General features: G+C 39.3%; 1 protein-coding gene across 3 annotated transcripts in view; it reads left to right on the top strand.

The window, feature by feature from the left end:
* The window catches only part of NCOA2 (nuclear receptor coactivator 2), a 293,779-nt gene that overhangs the window by 119,577 nt on the left and 151,429 nt on the right, over window positions 1-22,773 (top strand). The window contains exon 3 of one of the 3 annotated variants that reach the window (XM_075063070.1): window positions 6,754-6,854. The exons of the other annotated variants lie outside the window; for them this stretch is intronic. The gene's annotated coding sequence lies outside the window, so the exon portion shown is untranslated. The remainder of the gene's footprint in view (window positions 1-6,753; window positions 6,855-22,773) is intronic. 3 annotated transcript variants of the gene reach the window in all.

Here is a 22,773-nt window from a genome sequence, read left to right as displayed (position 1 = left end):
AGCCATGGGGGAAGGGAAGATATAGTAGGTTTTGATTTTAGTGTGACTTTCGATACTGTCTTACATGACCGTCTCATAAGCAAACTAGGGAAATATAGTCTAGACCAATGATACTCAGACTGAGTCTTGGGAAATGCAAGTGGCACTTTAACATGTCTCTTTGCAGCACATGTAATTTAATTATTAACCAATCAAGATGCTTTTACTGTTTTATTAACCAATTGTAGAATACTTAGTCTGTCATTTTCTTGTGAAAATAATAATATATAATACGAAACAATGCATTCACACTACTGTGGCTCTTTTGGGTAATGTTGGTTACTAATTTGGCTCCTGAACCACTGAGGTCTGAATATCACTGGCCTAGACGGACCTACTATAATAAGGTGGTTAGACAACTAGTTGGAAAACAGTACTCAGAGAGTAGTTGACTTTGAACCATTGATAATCTGGAAGGGCATATCAAGTGTAGTCCTTCAGAGATCTCTCCTGATTCTGGTTCTGTTCAATATCTTCATAAATGATTGAGATAATGGCATAAAGAGTACACTTATAAAAGTTGTGGACAAGTTGGGAGGATCTGCAAGCATTTAGGGGACAGAATTAGAATTAGAATTCAAAATGATCTTGAGAAACTGGAGAACTGATCTGAAATAAATAGGATGAAATTCAATAAGGACAAATGCAAAGTACTCCACTTAGGAAGGAACAATCAGTATCCCACATACAAAGTGAGAAATGACTGCCTAGGAAGGAGTACTGGGAAAAGGGATTGGGGAGTGGGGGGTCAAAGTGGATCACAAGCTAAATATGAGTGAACAGTGTAACACTATTACAAAAAAAGGAAACATCATTCTGGGATGTATTAGCAGGAAAGTTGTAAACAAGACACAAGAAGTCATTCTTCCGCTCTAGTCCGCACTGATTAGGGCTCAACTGGGGTATTGTGTCCAGTTCTGGCCACCACATTTCAGGAAAGATGTGGACAAATTGGAGAAACTCCAGAGAAGAGCAACAAAAATTGTTCTTAATCTCTGAGGATAGGACAGGAAGCAGTGGGCTTAAATTGCAGCAAGGACAGTTTAGGTTGGACATTAGGAAGACTTCCTAACTGTCAGTGTGGTTAAGCACTGGAGTACATTGCCTAGGGAGTTTGTGAAATCTCTGTCACTGGAAATTTTTAAGAGCAGCTTAGACAAACATCAGTGAGGATGCATGATGCCCAAACTTTTCCTGTCGTACCCCTCCCCCTTACCAATATTGAAATCTATCCGCACCCCCCTTCCATTACTGGATAGCCAAGATTTCCTCAGCAGAGTACCTTGGGCTGAAGGTGGAGCTGGGGGCGGAGCTGTGGCTGGGGGTCCGAGGTGAGCTTGGGCTGGAGCTGGACTGGGGTGTGGAGCTGTGGCTGGGGATGGAGCTGGGCTGAGGGTGGAGTGGGGCTGGGTGGTGCTCCCTCCCTGTCCCCCATAGGGACTGGCTTGGGTTCTGCTACATTTTCCCCTCCCCTCCAATGTTTCTCCATGCTCCCTAGGGGAGACGAACCCCATGGTTTGGGGACCACTGGTGTAGATAATACTTAGTTCTGCATCAGTGCAAGGGACTAGACTAAATGACCTATCAAGGTCCCTTCCAGTCCTACATTTCTGTGATATCAAGCTCTTTAAAGCCAAATCCTAGTAAGTCTTGATTTTTTGCATGCTTTTTATACTGCTTGATGTAGAGCTTTACTTTTCAAATCTTGCTCTCACAAATAGTCCTTATGCAGGTGAGTAAACCTGTAACAAAGACATCTGGAGTATCTCCTCATTGTCAGAGGTCACTCTGCACCTCCATGCCTCTGTTTCTCCCCTCTTGGTTCCTCAAACTCAAAAACACAACCTAAAGTTAGCTAAAACGCTCCTCCTTTGGAGGGTCCAATTTATTCAGACTCCTGGCTCTGACTTCTCTACTCCCCTACTGTCAGGATCTTCCTACAAATCCTTTCTCACTTCCTGTGGTTTCCTAAGCTTCCTGCTTCCTGCTGCTCTTTACATGGGAATCAGCTATCCTCTATCAGGCCCCATCCAGGCTGTTAATGTGTCTGTGGTCTGGAGTAGTTCCTTCATAAGCAGGGTTGACTGGCCTCAGGCCTCAAGCTCTTGTTACACAACTATTTCAAGTCAAAGGTATGGAATAAAACCTACAGGGTAAGTCCCCTAAAAAGATTTTAAAAAATTCTCTTGGCAGGTGTTGACATTGAATTGACACAGTCACTGTAACTGGCAATAACTGTACCCATGCTGACCCTCACAGTAGAAAGGCTGGAATTGAATGATCATGCAGACAGAGTTGCTGTCTTACCTTCCAAGCCACAGTTGAGTCATATTGGTGAAATATTATGAGAGAGCTGGCACCGGCACAATCAGCAGGTACTGGATTGTTGGGGGGGTGGGCCAGAAGACCAGCCCCACCTCATGAGGTGTCCTGTGCGCACCAGCAGTGGCACACCACCTTGTTGGGAAAGCTTCAGTAGTCAAGTTCAAATTGCTGGGGTTGCAACTGATGGTAAGGTACCAATCATAAATAGTAATGGTAGGGTAGAACAGCTTCCTTTGTGCTCATTACATCCCTTTCTGTGTTCAGTGAAGATAGGAGGAAGCCTTTCCCCAGTTTCAGTCTCCATCTCTCTGTGTATTGTTCCAAAAAACTTTTTGTTTTCAGTCAAGTTGTTCAGAACTACAAAGGATGGCAAGTAAGCAAATAAAGCAGAGTTAGAAACCCTTTATTTAAAATAAGAAAAACATAGGTGTAACTAACCCACTCAAAATGGGCATGTAATTAAATTGAATAACCATGTTTGTATTGCTGTGACTGTGTTTTCCTTTTCCTTGCTGTTTGACACCCTCACTCATTTTATCATGTCAGATATTATAATTTGTAAGCTCTTTGGTGCAGGAATTGTTTTTCTGTGTCTACTGTAAAGCCCCAAACTCTTTTCAGATGCTATATAATGAGAGGTGCTTCAGTAAGGCAACCCTTTAATAGTATCTGAGATGCCAGTCTCAAAACTGTGTAGGTTTGGGGGACATCTAGTCATCCCAAGCAATAGACAGATTCCTATTAAAGTACTTAAAAGGTCTTAAGGATTTCCAATTACATTGATTCCAGTACTTCCCTTGGAAGTGTTATTTGCATCCTTGACAGACCAAAGATGGTTTTTCCTGGTGTTTAATTACAGATATCTTCTTGTTTCAATTCAAAGCAGGGTATTTTATGGTCTTGGACATCTTATTTTTTAACTAATTCCTCTTTTTTCCCCTCTTTGTTTAGCATCCAGCTCTGTACTGCAGTCATATATTCCCCCCTCACCCATTTCCTTAGTCCTTTAACTGTCATTCCCTGAGCTGTCTTTTTAAAGGCTGTATGGTTTCAATTCTTTTAATCCTTTATAGGCCTCTTACCACTATAGTGGTGCTTATCTGGACTTTTTTTTTTTTTAATTTACATGTAAATCCTTTCTTTATATTGTACATCTCAGTATTGCCTTTATTACAGCATTGTACTGTTTTTCTGAAATTTTCATCTGCTATTGCCTGTAAGACTGTCTGCAGTGCAGTATTATGTCTAGTCAGTGTGCCCCCATTTTATACTTGTTCCTTCCATTTTTACTTCTAAAGTGAACTATTTTGCATTTGTCCTTGTGGAAGTTCATTTTATTTCTTGTATCCATCTTTCTAATCTTTCTCTGGCTTCTTGAATATTAGATTTGCCTTCTGCAAATTCACTATGCCTCCCATGTTTGTATCACTGGCAAATTTAATCAGTGTGCTTTGCCACCTTTTTCTCCAGATAAGGAATAAATATGGAAGAATAATGTTATGTCATTAATTTGTATAGATAGAAAGAAATACAGAGTTAAGATTGCCAAGTAGTGCCTCACTCATCTCAGAAGAGTTGGAGATTTTATGTACAAGATATACTGCAATACATAGATACAATGGGACATGTTAAGGAGGAAATGACAAAATTAACCTAGGCATTTGGCATTTGTCTGCTTAATTACAGATCTTACAATTATATTCTTCTCTGAGTGGGCCAGAGTGCCCCTCCCACATTAAAATCTCCCTCATGTAGATTCTCTAAATCATTCTTTGGAGGGGAAGGGTGTAAGTGGGATTTGCTGTTTCTGCAAAGCCCCCAAACTTGGCACATTTCAAGGATTCAGGGGAGACCTGTGCCTGTGCACTGAGACTAGCCTTCCTGTGCAGCTCTGTGGCCACCATATGGCTGCAATGGAGCTCCACTAACACTACTATTCCCATGATGTGGAGATTCCCAGGAAAGGGAGATACAAGCAGAAAAGGATTTCCAACAGCTGCAGGGCTGGATAGGGACAATGTATGCCCTACCAACATATCTACCAGTCCCATGTAGTTTTCATCCCGTCTGCTTGTGCAGAACCCCATTTACAGGACCTGGGGAATAATGCTGTGGAGGTGTCTGAGACCTCTTTGCCCAATAGGAGTTGTGGGGGCAAACAATTTAGTTTCAAGAGAGGGTTGGACAAATTTATGAGCACAATTGTACGGTGGGGTTGCTTGTGATAAGGGGGGTGGGGCTCAGCAGCGCTGGGGCTTACTTCCAGTTTTATGTCTGTAAAAGCTATTTCGGCTGGCCACCTGCACAGGGCAGGAAGCTCCCCCCTCCCCCCATGTATTCTGTTTTTGTTTTGCTTTAATTCCTTCCTCTGAAGCATCAGGGATGGCCACAGCAAGAGATGGGACGTTGGACAGGAAGGGCCAAGGCTTAGAAGTGGTACAGAACATTCTTTCTCCCAGGTGTTTGGCTGTCTGGTTCTTGCTCACATGCGCAGTGTCTAGTTGATTGCCATATGTGGGGTCCTGAAGGGATTTTCCCACAGGTCAGATTGGCAGCAGCCTTGGTTGTTTTTTTTTGATTCTCCTCTGCAGTGTGTGCCAGGATTATCATAGTATATCTCACTTAAATTTTTTCCTGCCACTGAGGGGGCCTCGAGCACTGGTGTACCTGAGTCCCTCCTATTCTCTGTGGCACATAACAGTTTAGTCTCCTATGGGCTGTAATACTTTGGTCTAATTTCGGTGCTTGGGTTTAGTGTGTGGGGTGATATTGGTGTCCTGTGATATACAGGAGATCAGACTAAATGATCTGGTGGTCCCTTCTGGCCTTAAGCTCTGATTCTGACACATGTGCCTATCTAAGGAGGATAATTTGGAATGATAATACATATAGAAGAGAAAGGGGGGAAAATACTCTTTGGTGTCCCCACCCCCCCCCAAGAATTTAGAAAGATTAGATGTGGGTCATAAAATAGTCCAACTGTGTGCTGCAAAACTCCAGTAATACTTTACATAGTGTCTTTTCTGACCAAACTATATACATTTACACTAGCACTGAAATGCAGCCACTTCGGGGGTGGAAGGTGACCACCAACCAGTACACTGTGTTGTACTGCACAGTAGCTTTGGGGTGGACCAGAGCAAGGTTGTAGGGATATCACCTCTTTACAACAAGGCCATGTTTGAAGTGATATTTAATTTCCATGCAGAAAAGAGAGATTCTTGCTTTTAAAGTTTCATGGGAGCATTTTTCTCAATTTGTCTAATATATTAGGAACTGTATTATATAGCTTTGAATTGGCTCTCTGTGTGTATAACATATGCACACCTTTGAATTGTTCAGACCACCATACCTTTAATAAGTGGAAAACTCTTTATGGGTGTGGTGCTGAACTTCTACGATTTGAACCTGCGATTTCAGGAAGTCAGGGAATTCTGAAACTGATGTTGTCTCTTAGAATATATGTAATTTTTTTTTTAAAGCTTAAATTGCTTATTCTGGGTGCTATGTAAATTAAGATAAAGTTGGAGGCTTCTTCCATGAAAGGAAGGGATGGGTCTAAAAAATGAAAGAAAGCATCAGAGATGAACTCCAATTTGTTAGTTGCTTGTAATTTTGTGTGTGTTTTAATACAGTAAATTAATCCATAAAATGTTGCCAAGAAAAAAAATATTCATTGCAGTTAAATTTAATTGAAAATTACATAAGGAAAAAGAGTAAATTTAGCTTGCTAAATATCCTGCTTAATTATTCAGTTTCATTTCACGTGAAGTGTTTGTGACCAGTGTGTGTTCCCTAGTGAAGAGAGAATTGTGCATCAGAATATTTTCATTAATTATTTTTAGTACAGAAAGTATAGGTTGTGTATGTTTCTCTCTAATATAATAGAATGATAAAAAGATGCAAATTATTTCAAGTGGGAGTGATTGTTTTTTTGTTTGGGTTTTTTTGAGACAGCCTTAAAAGCAGGAGAATGGAGGGGCTTATTCAGTCTATTATCATAAAGCTCTCCTAATGTAGCTTCTGAGTCATGTGACTGCAGAAAAGGCTATTATCTCAATGAAAAGGAAACTGCCTTTTAGAGCAGCAGTAGAAAGAACAGAAGCAGGAGGAATTTTCGAGTGCTCCACCATGCTGGATTGTCAAAGGGGGATCTATCTGATCAGCAGCTAGAAGAGGATTAGCATGGCTAGTTTGTCACCTGTCATTAGAAGCAGATGACAGAGGAGATAAGCTGCTGTGTGTGCAGGTCCTCATTCAGCATGTGCTTTGGTTTACATCAAGACATAATGTTGGTTTGGGTTAATGGAGGGCTGTTATTCTAAGGCAATAAATTTACTGCTAATTGTCTCTTTTTTTTTTTTTTTTTTTTTTTGTTAATTGAAAAAGCAAGTGTGATGGATGGGGATTTTTATTTACATCCCTATCTAAAGGCACGGAAAAACTGATGAGATCTACCTTGAACTGCAAAGGCTGTGGAAGATTACAAGGTGTGTTTCTGAAGTACTGTGACTTCATATTTGGTAATATTCTCGAGGGGTGTGTGTGCTGGAGGCGGGGGGTGGGGGTAATTTTAATCATGACAGTTGTGAATTAATTTTCCTCTGTAGCAAATAGGGATTTTCTCAACAGATTTCTCAGTGATTTATTTGTTGCTTCCATTAATTACTACAGGTGACTTGCAGTTGTCTTGTGACTGTTGTATGAGGCTAAATATAATAACGTACAGTATAGAGAAAATATTTCTTTTAAGGATTTTGCTAATGCCCAGAAAAATATACAGACCCACCTATATATATCCCATTCCCAAGGAGAAGGTAGAGCCCAAGTATAATATATTATTTTTCCATTGCAGTAATTATTATTCATTGTTCAAAACTACCTGGTAATGCCTATGCACACGTCACAGGAAAAAAAAAAAAAAAAGGAGGGTGCGAATTAGACTGAGAATCTGTAATAATAATAATAATAGTCACTTTTTTTCACTCACCAAGGCCTAAAACAGGTGAAACACACTGTAACATTAATGAATTTCATGTTGCTTTTGTTATATAACTTTCTCTGTTCTCTAACCTTCCTTGTTTTCTTCGTAGTTATATGATCCAGCTTGCAGAATGACATTCAGTTAATCTTCACTGTGTGTTTGTCTAGTGTTGTACATCCTGATGCCCTTAACTATGTCAGCAGTATAGTGTTTTACCTTTCTCATAACCTTGCAGGGTACAACGCTCAAAATTTTCTCTGAAAAAGGATAGCTAGTACAGAACCCTTAGATGGTGAAGACAGTGGCCCTTTTTGAAAGCTCTTTGAACCAGAGATTGTCTGTCTGTTTTTGTGTCTTGTACAGCACTGGGAATTTTGTTGAAGTTAAACAATAAAGAATAGTAATAATCGTACCCTGCCTCCTCGCCCCCCCAAAATGGTAAAATAAAATTAATGATCAGTAGTCACAGGAAAACTAAGCTGAACTTCTGCAATATGTTTTTCCTTTTAAGGGCAGGATGACAAAGGTAGTCGTAACAGAGCATTACTGCAGTACGAGTTGGCAGTGTTCTAAAAGTGTGTGATCCCGGATACATATTGAAATGATAGTGATGGTTGTAATGCTTATAATCTTTTTAATAATTAATTATATACATACAAGAATTGATTTTGTTTATTTTACTTAGGAATTTTTTAAAACTCATACTGCTTTGAGACAGAAACAGAAGGAACATGTGTTTATTATTATTATTTATTATTTAAATAATGTAGTGTGTGTTTGAAGATATTTTATTACATGCCGACAGGACACAGAAATGGAACCAAGTGACCATTGTTTATTTGCTTGTTCTCTTTTGTTTAAGCCTGAATAGTTTAATTGCAGCATACCTACATTCTGCCAAGTGGGACGGTGGCATGACTGATCTGAGGCCCGGTGAGCCTATCATGTTCGCAGAAGCAAATGTAAAAGCTGCAAGAACAATGAAACTTCCTGTATACTTGTTGTGTTGTTTGTTTCCTTATTTCATTATAGGAGCTCTAATAAGATATAGTGTAGGCTCTACCGTGCATACTCATGATTTAGCACCTACTTCCTATAAACAAATATATTTGATTGTTTGCATGTTGGAATTGGCCAGGTCTAATTTTAATTGTGTGATACCCTTTTGGGAGTATTAAACAAACGGAAATAATTAGAATAAAAGAAGCTTCTTGAATAAGCAGAATATTTCGGGTGCTGGCAAATTTCATTTTGCTTTATTTGCTTAATAGGACTTCGTAGGATTGCCAACACTGTAACTCAAAAACCCAGAAATCCAGGGGCCACTTAGGCATGAGGAAGGGGTGGCTGGGCCAAATTTGAGTAGCATTGCAACACTGTGTATCAGGTCCAATTGCCAACCAACAGCAGTACCCTGGTTGAAATATGGGATAAAAGGTGTCCTGTGCTGATTTAGTAGGGGACTGACAATATTTTATTTATATAAGAGATGTTCTAATGTAGGGCTGTTGGCAACCTTATAATAAGTCCTCCTATTTCTTACAGAAATAACTACTGTATGTGGACTATTTGAAACTTCGGGTATTCTTTCTTGGCCAGAGGAATTTCGTTTAATCTATTGTCCACTATAGATGTTATGCTTCAAAAATCACACTATAAGCACAGTTTAAGAGTTTTACCTTACAATGTTCACTTGATGTTTCTTTCCTCCACTCCTTATTCTATTATCTCTTCTAGATAATCCTCTTGTTTATATTTGAGGAAGGAAAAAATTACTCCCAAAAATCTCTTACACAGGCAGTCCTTGACTTTACAACGTTCGAGTTACGACAAACGGCAATTATGTTTATAAATTGACATCCTTTTTCAACTTTATGATGCTTGATCCAACATTGTTCCTATGGGAAATTCAAGTTATAAAGTTTTCGATTTAAGAAGTGATTTCAGGGGCCAATGATGTTGTAAGTCCGAGAACTGCCTGAAAAACAAAAATTTTGCAGTGTCTAAACAAGCTAAATGACTTGTTTGAAAATCCTTCTGGAACCGAGAGTTTCAAGCCACAATAATTAATAGCAAATGCTATAGTCATGTCTGATCATGTCAGGTTGAGGAAATTATTTCAGCATCCATTTATCATATGAAGAAAAGAAGGGAGAGGTGTGACAGCAATGTTGGTAGTTGGAGCCAACTTCATTAATAAATGAAAGGTATTTGGTAAAGCTGTTATAAAAATCCACAAATTATGGAAGGTTGAGCCAGACTTAAGGATCTGATATGAGGTGACTGAAGACACATGAAAAAGAAAATGCATAAAGTGATAGTTACTGTACCTGCCAGGAAATCCGCCAGGAGTCATCTTACTGTATAGGCTCTTCTTTAGTTTGTTCTTATTCATGGACACTTTGTGGTGCCAGGGGTAGAGAGAAGGCTTCCTTGGCTTGCACTTTTCTGTTATTGGGAGGTAAAGTTTTACCCTCTGAAAATTATAAGTAAAAATATCTTGGGGTACATCTCATTTCCACCAATGGGCTCTGTCTTCACTTATCTGTTATGAGATTGTTGTTGCCCTAGTGGATAACCAGATAACAGCTTGGGTAATGTACAGAAGAATCAAAGGGAGAACAAGCATGTGGAAATGTCAGAGGGAAATTGATCTTTTAAAAAAACAAAATCAAAACTGGTTTATGTTGAGGGATTTAAATCTTGTGTGTGCTTTACTGTACCCTTGTACTCACCATTCCAGTTTCATTTCCTCTTTGTACACCCTCATACAGGAGACAAGGTATGTGACAACAGAGACTGAGCTCTTCAGTGGATTTGTCATTTAAAATAACAGTTGGTCCACAAATTGTTCTGATCAAGCAGCTGTCTAAAGCAAGACTAAGAAAAGCTTCTGTGAGAACTGTATAGTAATATAATTACCTGAAGTGGTTTTTTGTTTTGCTCTGTGTGTGTGTGTGTGTGTGTGTGTCCTTCTGAAACTACTCAAAGCCTTTAATCACAACTGGTCACAAATATTATGCATTTAATACTCTCTCAAGCAGTGTAATCCAGACTTCTAGTCTAGCATTTCCTTTTTAAAAGAACTTGGAGTGTTCCCCCCCCTCCCCCCACACCATTGCTAATTTAACTTTTAATGTTAAAAAAAAAAAAAAAAAAGTACAGCACAAATTCACTGACAGTTTTTGTTAGATGTGACTATTGCTTTTCATGTTAAAAATCAGGTGGGATGGGGTATTTTTTTTTTTTTTTTGTGACAGTGGGAGTGATATAGTAAAGCCTATGGAACATTGTATTTGCTCATGCTCTGTATCCCTGTAAATAGGAGATTTATATCCACAGGTTTGTGTTCCTTACTAATGGATACAAAATTTAAAAAAATACATTCAGATGACAGAGTTTTGACATTAGATCTTTCAGAAATGATAGTTGAACTTTCCTTTTGTTATTGGTGCTGCTGCTGTGGTATAGCAAATTCTATTCTTATGAAAGAGTATGAAGACAGATTGATTTGAGAGACTTTGAAAGGCCTCCTTGAAATCATTTATGTCTACTGTACACATTCACACTTAAGATCAGTTTTATAAACTAATAGACATTTAAAAATGGTCACAGATTCCAGATTCCAGTAGGGTCTAACATACAGCTGCATACATTGATTTTTATTGTTACTTTTTTTACCTGATACTTCATGAATGCTTAAAAGAAGTTGCCGCAAGGATCTTTGGTATAAATTATGTTATTTATTTGTATTTGTACAGCCTATAACAAAGTGCATATGTAATGTTGTAGATGCCTCTGACAAGAATTGAATTATAATACGGATTTCTACAAAGCATTATATTTTTTTATCTCATACTGTTTGGAGATATTAAAAATAAGTCTTAGTGTATTTTTAAAAATATTTTCTCCAAATATAGTGACTATTTTCAAATGTTAACTTAGCTGAAGTTTTCCCCCCAATTCCAAAAATGGCTATTGACTGAAGAAGTTCCTGCAATTTGTATTTTTAAATGATCAAATGTGCTCTTGGAAGGAACTGATAAAATGCTTTGTTTTGGGACAGACCAAACAGTGTGCATGTATAGGCATGTTTTTCTTTATCTCACTACCAAGCCCACCATCATCCTAAAATCTCTTCCTTGGTTGCGCATTGTTGTGTGTACAGCCCTGCAAATCCATAGATAGCCGCTTTATATCTGCAGATATCTGCATCTGCGGATTCAGATAGTTGTGGACCATTTTTGTGGATCAGATGCAGATACAAATTTTGTATCTAGAGCCCTGCAAATCTTTGGATATCTGTTTTACGTCCATGAACCATTTTTTGCAGATTGCAGATCGGATATGGATACAAATTTTGTATCCATGCAGGGCGCTGGGGGTACAAAATTCGTTCCACGTTTGAATGGCTTGTGGTTTTGAATGCTTGTTTATGGATCTGCAACTAACATTTAGTAGTGGTGGTTTTAATAATTACCAGACAGTGTACTGCTCGCCAGGCCATACATGCTATAATGGATGAGAGTGGTTCTTACAGATTATTTCAAATGCGTGCCCAAGTTATGATTGTGTTCTAATTTTAATTTTGCATTGATTGAAACTTGAAAAAAATGAAGGGCATGGTTTTCAGTGTCTGTTTTACACAATGTTTGGGATCTCTATTTCTTTAACAGTGTAATTCTGAATAAGTTGTTATTTTCTCTCAAGATTTTGTTTCTTCTCCCATCTATATGGATGGCAATGATTGTGGGTGACTCACGTTGGCCTTGATTCAGGACAGCACTTAAGCGCATGTCTGACTATGCATGAGCTTAAGTCTCACTGAAGTCTCTTTGAAAGCTTTTGGGGCTTAAACATGTATTTAAAGTTAGGTGCTTAAGTGCCCTTCCTAAATAGACAAGGAGTCCTATGGTACCTTATAGACTAACAGAAGTATTGGAGCATAAGCTTTCATGGGTAAATACCCCCTTTGTCAGACGCAGCGTCTGACGAAGTGGGTATTCACCCACGAAGGCTTATACTCCAATACTTCTGTTAGTCTATAAGGTGCCACAGGACACTTTTGTCGCTTTTTACAGATCCAGACTAACGCAGCTATCCCTCTGATACCTTCCTGAATAGAATAGACTTAAGCATATGTGTAAGTGCTTTGCTGAGCTGGGGCCTAAGTGAGTCACTCTCATCAGAGCCATTCATATAGCTAGAAGAAGAGACTTCAATCAAAGCAAATATTTAATTGATTTTAATGGTAATCCTGGATGTCAGTGGGGTTTTAGCATGTCCTTAAAGTTAAACATGTGTTAAGGTGTCCCTGAATAAGGATGTTTTCATGAACTGGGCCTTTAATACTATGAGGACGTGCACAATTAAATCCTGTGTGTGAGAATGGACAACTCTACATACTTTGGAAGGATGTGTGTGAGACGCAGAGAGAGAATATTTTGTCTGATGGGTTATTAACGCTAAATGATAAAAATGGTAAAAGATGTTGTTTTGTTTAGATCACATGGTATGTACAGTTCCTGAACATTAGAACTTTTGCTATATACTCTGCAATCAGAATTTGAAATGAAGGAGTCTAAAGCCTGTTAATGGGACTGCCCAGGGCTGCAACGGGGGACAAGTGGGGCAATTTGTCCCGGGTCCTGCAGAGGCCCCTCACAAGAATATAGTATTCTGTAGTATTGCTGCTTCTTTTTTATGGAAGAGGCCCCCGAAATTGCTTTGCCCCAGACCCTGTGAATCCTCTGGGCGGCCCTGGGACTGCCCTAGGATCCAGCTAGACATCGCATTAGCAATATTAAATCAAGTTGATATATTTTATAAATGTAAGCAAAGGACATACTAACCATTTTGCTGTTACAAAATGTAATAACCAATATTGCTACTAGGGAGTGTCTTTGGTTTGTTTTTGTTTTTTTGGTAGCCAGGGTGGAATTTATTAAAAGCGGTATGCAAAAAGGGAGAAATCAATCTCTTATGTGGGGGGTTTGCTCAAGGCATTCTGCATTTCTTAAACCTGGCATAGGAGCTGACTGGGGAGCCCATGAGCAGAACGACTATGCAGGGTTGCCTATGCGTCCATTATGAGCTTCAGACAGCATCTCTGCACCGGCATTTACATAGAAGGGTATAGACATCTGTAATGGGGGTGGGGCTATGTCGGGGGTGAGAAAACCTTTTGGCCTGAGGGCTACATCGGGGAATAGAAATAGGATGGTAGGCCGTGAATGCTCACAAAATTGGAGTTGGGGTGTGGGAGGGGGTGAGGGCTCTGGTTGAGGGTGTGGGCTCTGCGTGGGGCTGGGGATGAGGAGTTCGGGGTGAGTGCTCTGGGCTGGGACCCAGGGGTTCAGAGGGTGGGAGGGGGATCAGGCTGGGGCAGGGGTGCGGGAGGGATGCAGGTTCCATCTGGGGGTGCAGGCTCTGCGGTGAGGCTGAGGATGAGAGGTTTGGATTGCAGGAGAGTGTTCCGGGCTGGGATCGAGGGGTTTGGTGAGCGGGAGGGGGATCAGGGCTGGGGCAGGAGGTTGGGGTATGGGGAAAGTCTCGGGTGCAGGCTTTGAGTGGCACTTACCTCAAACAGCTCCTGGAAGCAGTGGCATGTCTCTTCTCCATCTCCTCTGCAGAGGCGCTGCCAGGGAGTTCTGCACGCTGCCCCATCCGCAGGGACCACCCCTGCAGCTCCCATTGGAGTACAGGAGGGGACCATTGGATTATGTAGGAGCCAGAGTGGGGCCATGCTGCGGCTTCCAGAAGCTGCATGGTCCGGCCCTCAATCCCACTCCCCAGAAGGAAATTGCGGGCTGGCTTAAAACGGCTTGTGGGCCAGATTCAGCCTGCGGACCATAGTTTGCCCACCCCTGGGCTATGGGATCCAAAGATGCATAGAACCATGACATCCCATACAACTGGCTCAGCAGGGCTGTGACTACTATTCCTGCCCATCAGGCTGCTCTGCTTACTGCCCTAGGGTAACAACTGGGTTTTATCCTCCTTAACTCTTCAGTATTCCACCTTGGGCTTTTTGTGAGTAGAATGGATTTCAGCTGAAGTGAATAACTCCAGACGCGTATGTACAAATAAGTTAGTTAACTTGAGTTAAAAAAACATGTAGTGTAGGTATACCCATAGTTTTGGGAGGTGCGTCACAAGTGAGATTCCCGTGTTTCTCTCATAGGGTGACCAGTCATACATTTCTTTCTAACAATCAGTGAATGTCATCTTAAAAATCACATTTTGAAATCTTTTAACCAACTAATGGTATAGTAATTTTGAGGGTTACCTATAAGTGAAAGAGTTAAAATGGAAAATCTACTTTTCTCTGTTTTGCAATTTTACTTGATAGTGTTTAGCGTATGATCAGTTCCACTGTTCATGCTATGTAATCTATCCAGTTTCTCCCCCTGTTGTGTTGTTTTTTTTCAAACATCAGCTGAGGAGACAAAAAATGTTTTTAAAACAGGCAAATGTGGTTGTAAACCTATAAAATCTGGCATGGGGTTCTCAGTGGCAATTGAAGTATTTTAAATATGCTTAGTACACTTTTAAAATTGACTACATTGCAAGTTGAAGGATGTCTGTTTAAACACACACTTTTTTTCCAATAATACGTATTAATTTTGTCTCATCTGTTTGCCTTTGTTGTTCATAAAAACCTATTTGAAGTTTTAGTGGCTCTTAAATATTGTGCTGCAAAATGATTCTAATGATTAAAAATGTTAGCATTTGTGACACTTTAGAGAAGAAACACCTAATTTCCTAAGACATCTGTTTAAGGATTTTTTTTTTCTTTCCAATGAAAATATTTGCAGGCATAATACGGTCTCTGTAGCTGTGGCTTGATATTCACCATGTGTGCTGCAATCTAGAAGAATTTGTTTGTGCATTTGGTTTTTAAATAGGGTTACAATTGTCACAAACTGCATGGATAAGAGTGCTTTGTACACATACAAATCTGTTTTTTGCCTCTGGCATCTCAACAGTTATTACTATGGAACTGAGATTTAGTTTTTATCATTTGAATAATGAGAAACTGAAATGGTTCCCAGGATACGTCAGATGGTAGAATTCTGATCTTGAAGTTTTGATCCAGAATCATGAGCAATATTAGGGTATAGACTCCTTTTTTTAATAGTCTTTAACATCATCTTATTGAGAATGTAATGTTTTGATCAAAAAAGGGTTTTGTGTCTTTAAGACAGAGTATGCGTAGTAACAACAGAAATGGTATGTGTTATGCAAAGAATGTAACTTTCTTCCTGTGATATGTTACTCTCTATTGTCTTATTAAAGCCTAGTCTTGCTATTCCTGGGCATATTAGAGCTGGCTGATGTAGTCTCATATGTAAGCAGCTCAGTGGCTGGCTATATTAAGAGATTTAGCCTATGGGAATACAGAAAGTAGAAGCCATTTTATATTGTTGGTGTTAAATTGTACAATTTATCATTATTATTATTTTATTGTTTTTTTTTTTTTTTTATTTTACTTGCTTGGAATCATTGTTTAAAGCTGCCAGCACTCTGATACTTGGTTTTGTCAGAGTTGAAGTTTTGAATAACTGAAAGGAAGTTTTTTACCTTTCAGGATTCAGGTGGAAGCTAAAGAATGTGCTCTTAAATATCTGTCTGTAACACAGAACATGAATGTTAGCCATTTCTTTGATTGTTACAGTGTGTGTTAAAGAGCTGCTGCTGCCCATTTTCAGCCTAATGTGTTTATTACATAGTCTTCCCAGTGGCATCTTGAAGTGTGTCTCAACTAAAAAATTCATGAGCATTTATTGGCTTTCAGTCTGAAAATGGAATATGTCTTCTTGTTACTGTCTAATACACCACTTTAAAGCCATTATGCAAAAGTAAAGGTAAGAGAAAAAAGCACACTGAGGAAGAAGGAATCTTTAGCTTAAACATTTGTTTATAGTCTGTTATAGCTCTTGTACTGAACAAAAATATGAGGCAGGTGCTGGAGCCAACTTTCCCAGAGTTTCCCAGAGAGAGGGATGAGTGTTCTTACATATATATAAACTCCATTACATTAGCTAGTAACTAATATTCCCCTCTTTATTCCTTGTTTGCACAGTACATATATAAAGTCACATTTGATAATGGTTACCATAAACCTTTTTTTAATGTTACTGCTTTCCTTTAAAAGAAATTATATTGTCTAAGTAAAAACACTGACATTACTTTCAGATAGAAGTGGCTAAATATAGAATTAACAGAGACACCTATAATCTTTCAATATAAATGCTTAAAAATTAGATCCACAAGTTTTGCTGCTTAATTATTATGTGCACTTGTATGAAATGTGGTAATTTTGAAGTGTGAAGGTTTTGAGTAGTTACAGCTGTAGCAAAAATAGTAAAGTTTTTTGGAATACAAGAGACCATTTTGTTGAATAAATCAGTTTGTATTCCTGGTGTGTGGTATAACACAGCCAACTTTTGTATTAGACATCTTGCGTGTTTTGGCAGAATTGTTTGGTTTTGGGTGTGTCCTAACCATACGTTTTGTATGGTAATAGATGGCTGTAATGAGTTGGTTGTAGGGTATGTGGCTTGCAAATAGGGGTGTGTGGACGAGGGAGGAGTGCTTAGTAAATTCAGACCTTTATTTTCTATTACATTTTTTAGTAGTGTGGCAGTGGAGATTTAGAGTTGGTAAGCTGTTTGCAATAAAAATCACCTTGGTTGAATTTTGACAGATGATATTCAGATGCTTCTCATTTTTTGTTTGTTGGTTTCCCTTGATTTCTACTCCAGCTCACTGGTTCCCAAATCAATGTCTGTGCCTTTCTTGGTGCTGCGTTTTCGTAAGAGCAGTACAATAGAGCGCTCACGTGCAGAGGAACTCTTTTTGAGCTGTTTTAGGGTTGGAAGCTGCGTGTGTGTATGTGTGTATATATATGTATGTATATATATAAAAACGCACACACGCACAGTATATTCTTGCAGTCAGCAGTCTCAAATTTGTTTTTTATAACTCTGAATGTGTTCTCCATTAAAGAATATATACCAGGAGCCAGAAGTGCTCTGTGCTCAAAGAAATGAATAAATGTGGTGAGTAAATGATTATGTGCAAGGCAGCATGTCCTAGTGGCTAGAGCATGGGAGCAAGGAATCAGGGACCTGATTCAAACCCTGCCTCTAATAGTGACTTCTTGTAAGATCTGGAAAAGTTAGTAGCTGGTACACTCATGATTTCCTGTTTTCAGAGGTAGAAATGTGCAGTATCGTACCTCCCAATAGTCTGTTTTCACAGGGCTGCCTTCCTTTGACCCCCAAACTTGCTGTCTCAGCTGAAGGGCAGCCTGCCCCAAGCCTACGTTTGAGAGGGCCCCCAAACCTGAGTAATGTTACTGAATGGCACAAAGGGTCACAGCGCCACTCATGTTTGACCTCTCTCCCCCTCTGTAGTTGGAGACAGAAGGATGGACAGGCCAAACGTGAGTAGCACTGCATCCTTTATTAGCTACTTGAAATATTGTATACCTCCCAACATGTGCAAATATTTAAAATATTTTTGTTTCCATATTTTTATACAGATTTTAGAGAAATTAGGTGATGAAACACAGTGCTTACATTCTTTAAAAAAAAGAAGTTTGAGAGGCAAAAAGCAAGTTTCATATGGCTTCCAACTTTATTATGCTTTGTGCAAAAGAACTCATAATGTACCTGAAGAGAGTTGAAGCAAGAATGTAGCCTTCTGGCGGTGTGAAATCTACAGCAGAAAAGTATAAGAAAAATGATGTGGCTGGTAGAGTTTACTAAAGTAATTATTCTTTGTAGTGCGGGACTCAGAACAGTTTAAATTAGGCTGTTGGAAAATTTTAACCAGAATTTGCATTTAAATTGTAAACTTCTTTGATCAAGAACTGAGTACGCTGCTGAATACACCACTAATTGTAATAAACACAATATTTAGCAATTAAATCTGTATTTCATGTCAGTGTATTGGTGGGATGCACTTCTGTTATCTGCTTACCTGTCATGGTTCTCAGCCTTTTGTTTGCTTCTCTTCATAGTGAAGCAGTAGTTCTTAAGGTTTTATTCCCATCTATTCTTTAACTGCATTTTAGGCTTATAATAAATCTGACAATTTAACAGGCCTTGATTGGAAGATAACGTGCATTATAAGAGATAAAATGCACATTATCTTCTTGTAAATTGACTCTGGATGATAAACTGGACTCAGTGGTGCTGAGGTTCAATACTTGAAACTCTAAGTTATTTGCTGTAACTTGATGGCAGATGACAAAAGTGTAAGGTTGGAGGAGGCACTAAAGACTTGTGTAATTGATTTGTGCTGGATTTTTTGCTTCCTGCCTGCCTTTTCCATGAAACCCCTTCCCTCCCTTTTCCCCATGTTTTATTTTTAGTTGTTGTTTTTTCACTTGAAAGATGAATGTGTTTAAAACACCACTTTATGTTCTCTGTACGATCAGGTTAAAACTGTGTGTGTGTGTGTGTGCGCGCGCGCATTCTAACTTACAGTGGTTGCTGGTGGAGGATATGAAGGAGGATGTGCTGTCACAATGAAAGCAGAAACTATTGTTTTGTTATTGATAACAAGAAAGAATGAATTGCAAGCTCTTGCCAGCTCTGTCTTTCACAACCTCCCAACATCTGGAAGAAACTAGATTGCTCTCAATGTCTATAATTGCTAGCAAATACTGCCCAAGAGTTTACTCATGTCATTTTCTGTTTTTGTGATTTACATTTAACAATCAGAGAAATGAGACCTGAAATTAACAAGAATTTTTAATGCTCAGGCATGGTTGGGGAAATGTATGCCCTTAATTTTAAAGATTGTTTTCTTTTATAAGATAAATATAAATTCCCATATATCGAGTTGAGATAAAATCCATTAGAAACACTGAAGATAAAATACTTAGTTACCCTTTTAGTGGGATATTGAATCCCATATTTGGAGTACAGTAAAGCACTCCAAACTGCTCAAAGTTAAAAAGAGGGCGCCTTGGTCTTGTGCTGTAGTTTATTCTGACGAGACACATTAATGAATGTGGTTGCAGAACAGGGTGCCTTTTCTAATTTACTATCATTGTTATGAAGCTTTTATTTCATTAATAAATGCCATCCCTTCCACCTCAGTAACTGCCAGCATTTCTGTTTTTAACCTCAACTCTCAAGTTTCCTAAGTCAGTTTGCCCTTCTGTTCTCAACTAAAGAGAATAAACTTGAACCTCTTCACCTTGACCTTCATAACTTGCTTTGAAGTTCATTTTGCCAAGAACTATATAGGAGTTATAATTAAAATGAAATATAATACAAAGATCAGTGTAAATCAGAATGTGATAATGATTTTCTTAGAGTAAGGCTTGTCTGGAGATAGTTGGTTCAAACTGCATAATTTAGAGAGAACATTATTTTTCTTAACAAATTCTACTTGTGAATGTCTTATTACACTTTGATCCATATGTTATAGTTCTCTGTTTTAGAGGAGCTCTGTAGGAGGAGCCATTATATTAATTGCTTCTTAAAAAACAAACTGAACTATTTAATTATTTTAAAATAACTTTTCCTTTAGAAATGCCTGAGAGCTGGGGGAGGGGAGTTCTTAATTGGTCCTGCTTCTGCTGTCATGAGAATGTGTTGTAACTGACTCCATGGGAGTTTCGTGTGAATAAAGACTGTAAGATTTGGTCTACAGCTTGTAATAGTTCTGCTCTCAGTGACTTTAATTGAGTTCCCATGTATCCAAGACAGATTTAGGGCTTGCAAGTTTGAATTCTGAGTTTTCTGATCTGGTATTTACTGATACAGGCAATGGTGTTTTGAGAGAGACTAGGAAGAACATTTTAAAAACATGTGTTTAAAATTTCTAGACCCCATCCCGTCTAGGTTATTGTCTAAAGGATTTATGCTGAAAAGCAGATTTTAGTTGTAGTGTTTTTCAGTCAGGGACCAGAGTTTTCTATGTCTTCTGTGAAATGCCCAGCACAACTTTGGATGCTATAAAAATTGATAACAATAAATAACTAGAAAGGTGGAGGTGATATAAAGTATAATGAATGTGGACAAGAGATTTAATATTTGGGGGCTGGAGGGGGGAGGAATGCTTGTAGATTGTGGATTTCCAGAGAAGCCTTTTTAAAAACTTTATGATGATTTTTTTTTAAAAAAAAACCTTCTCTGCTTACACAAATAATTCATTCAAAGAGCAAGCTGATAATGCTGCTGTGAAACAAATTTGGTGGTTTGTAAACCTATCCTAAGTGGGTGAAAGTAAAATACAAACTACTAGTTCAAAACTGATAACTATATTTAACTTGGGGGAGGAGGCAGAGGGTAGCTAATTTCCTGGTAAATGATACCACATTTTCCTTGAATCGGTTTACAGAGAGATACAATTGTAATTTATGTGGACTTCCTCTAGAATTACACCAGTGTCATTCTGAGAGCAGAATCTGACTTGGCAGTGCGTGCTGTCTCAAACTGAACTTTAGTCCCCCTGAAATAGTTCAAGTTTTCTTAGAAGTAAGCTCAATACGCTGTATGAGGTGGTCCCCCTCGTACATATTCTTAGTTGCTTTTTCATGTTTTCTGAGATCCCACCTGTGTCCTTAATGTTTATTACTTTTCAGGATACCCACTGAAAGTCTGAAAATCATTCTGTGATCTTATGTATTTGTGTAAAGGAATTTCTCTGAAGATAGCATTTACCTGATTCCTACTGCTGGAGTTTGTACTTACAGCATTAAGTAGGCAGGGACTCCCCTAAGCTTTCAAAAGTTTTTGAACCTTTTGAGGCATCAGTTGAGTTTCATGCACAGACCAAATCATATCTGAAATGTTCAGCTTCCATATTTTTTGACCTTGATTAGCAGTGATTAAATATGCTGCGAGTACAGCAGTACTTTGTGAATATGCTTGCAATACAGATCTCCCTCTTCAGTAGGGAGATGCTCCTGTAATTATTTTGGGAAAATTCTATGGCCTTTGTTATACAGGAGGTCAGACTAGATCAGGGATTGGCAACTTTTCAGAACTGGTGTGCCGAGTCTTCATTTATTCACTTTAATTTAAGGTTTTGCGTGCTAGTAATACATTTTAACATTTTTTAGAAGGTCTCTCTCTATAGGTCTATATATTATATAACTAAACTATTGTTGTATGTAAAGTAAACAGGGTTTTCAAAATGTTTAAGAAGTTTCATTTAAAATTAAAATGTTGACCTTACGCCGCCAGCCCACTGCTGGCCTGGGGTTCCATTCACCTAGGCCGGCAGCGGGCTGAGTGGGTCCTGTGGCCAGGACCCCAGCTGGCAAGGGGCCAGCAGCCAGAACTCTAGGCTGGCTGCAGGCTGAGCAGGGCTGGCAGCCGGGACCCCGGCTGGCAAGGGGCTGGCAGCCGGGACCCCGGGCTGGCAGCGGGCTGAGCGGGGCCAGCGGCCAGGACCCCAGCTCGCAAAGGGCCAGCAGCCAGAACCCCAGACTGGCAACGGGCTGAGTGAGACCAGGACCCCAGACCAGCGGCGGGCTGAGAGGCCCCAGTGGCCGGGATCCCAGACCAGCAGCGGTCTGAGACAGTGTGCGCATTTGTACATATCTTCAGCTAGACTTCTTGTGACCGACACTCTGAGTTATGCTATAATTTTATGAAAGGTGATAACCCTTTCCAGACCAGCTAGCTTCTTCAAGTGCTTGTCTTGAGTATGTAAATACAGGAGATCAGCATCTTTTGGCCCTCAGCGACTGTTGGTCTATGCCTGTGCTCTAAGTGCCCTTGGATCTACCTCTCAAAGGCATAAAAGGGGAGAACAGCACCAGCTACTTCTCAGTTCCTTCTTACCTCCAATAGCTGAAAGAGAACTGTAAGCAGTGTCCTTTGACTCTTATATATTTGTATAGCTAGTTCTAAAAATTGTGTTGATAGCTTTTAGGATAGTTATATACAGTTATGTTACTCAGTAGGAAACCTAATAACCAATAGTAACATTTTTGCCCTTTTTTCTGTTACCCTGTACCAGGTGTTCATGGCTGTATAAACAAGTGAGGCAGCTATGCCCCTTAATAATAGCCTCTCCAAAAAGTTTGTTGTTTAGGTGAGGGACACATCATAAGCAAATGCTCTATTTGTTGTTTGTTTTCAAAATGAATGCAAAAAGTGAGACACCCACTTGAAAGATTTTCTCTTGGATAAATCTTTGAGACCTGCCCCAGCTCCAGGTAAACAGGAGCCACAGTCCAGCAATCTTCTTCCAAGAGTGCACTGGTGAGCACTGGCTCTGCTTCCAGTTCCTGGACTTCTCCCTCTTTAGGATACTCTGCAGTGGTTCCAGCTCCAAAGTCATTGTCCGAGAGGGATAAGACATCATCAGCATTTTTTCAAAAATCATAAGCGCAGGTCACCATCTGAGGGACCTCTAAGAAAAAGAGGCAGAGATCACCTTATTCAACC

The sequence above is a fragment of the Chelonoidis abingdonii genome, chromosome 2 (assembly GCF_003597395.2).
Source record: "Chelonoidis abingdonii isolate Lonesome George chromosome 2, CheloAbing_2.0, whole genome shotgun sequence".
Taxonomy (NCBI): Eukaryota; Metazoa; Chordata; order Testudines; family Testudinidae; genus Chelonoidis; species Chelonoidis abingdonii.
Note: the sequence above shows the minus strand (reverse complement) of the source record. Positions and strands in the feature narration are given on the sequence as shown.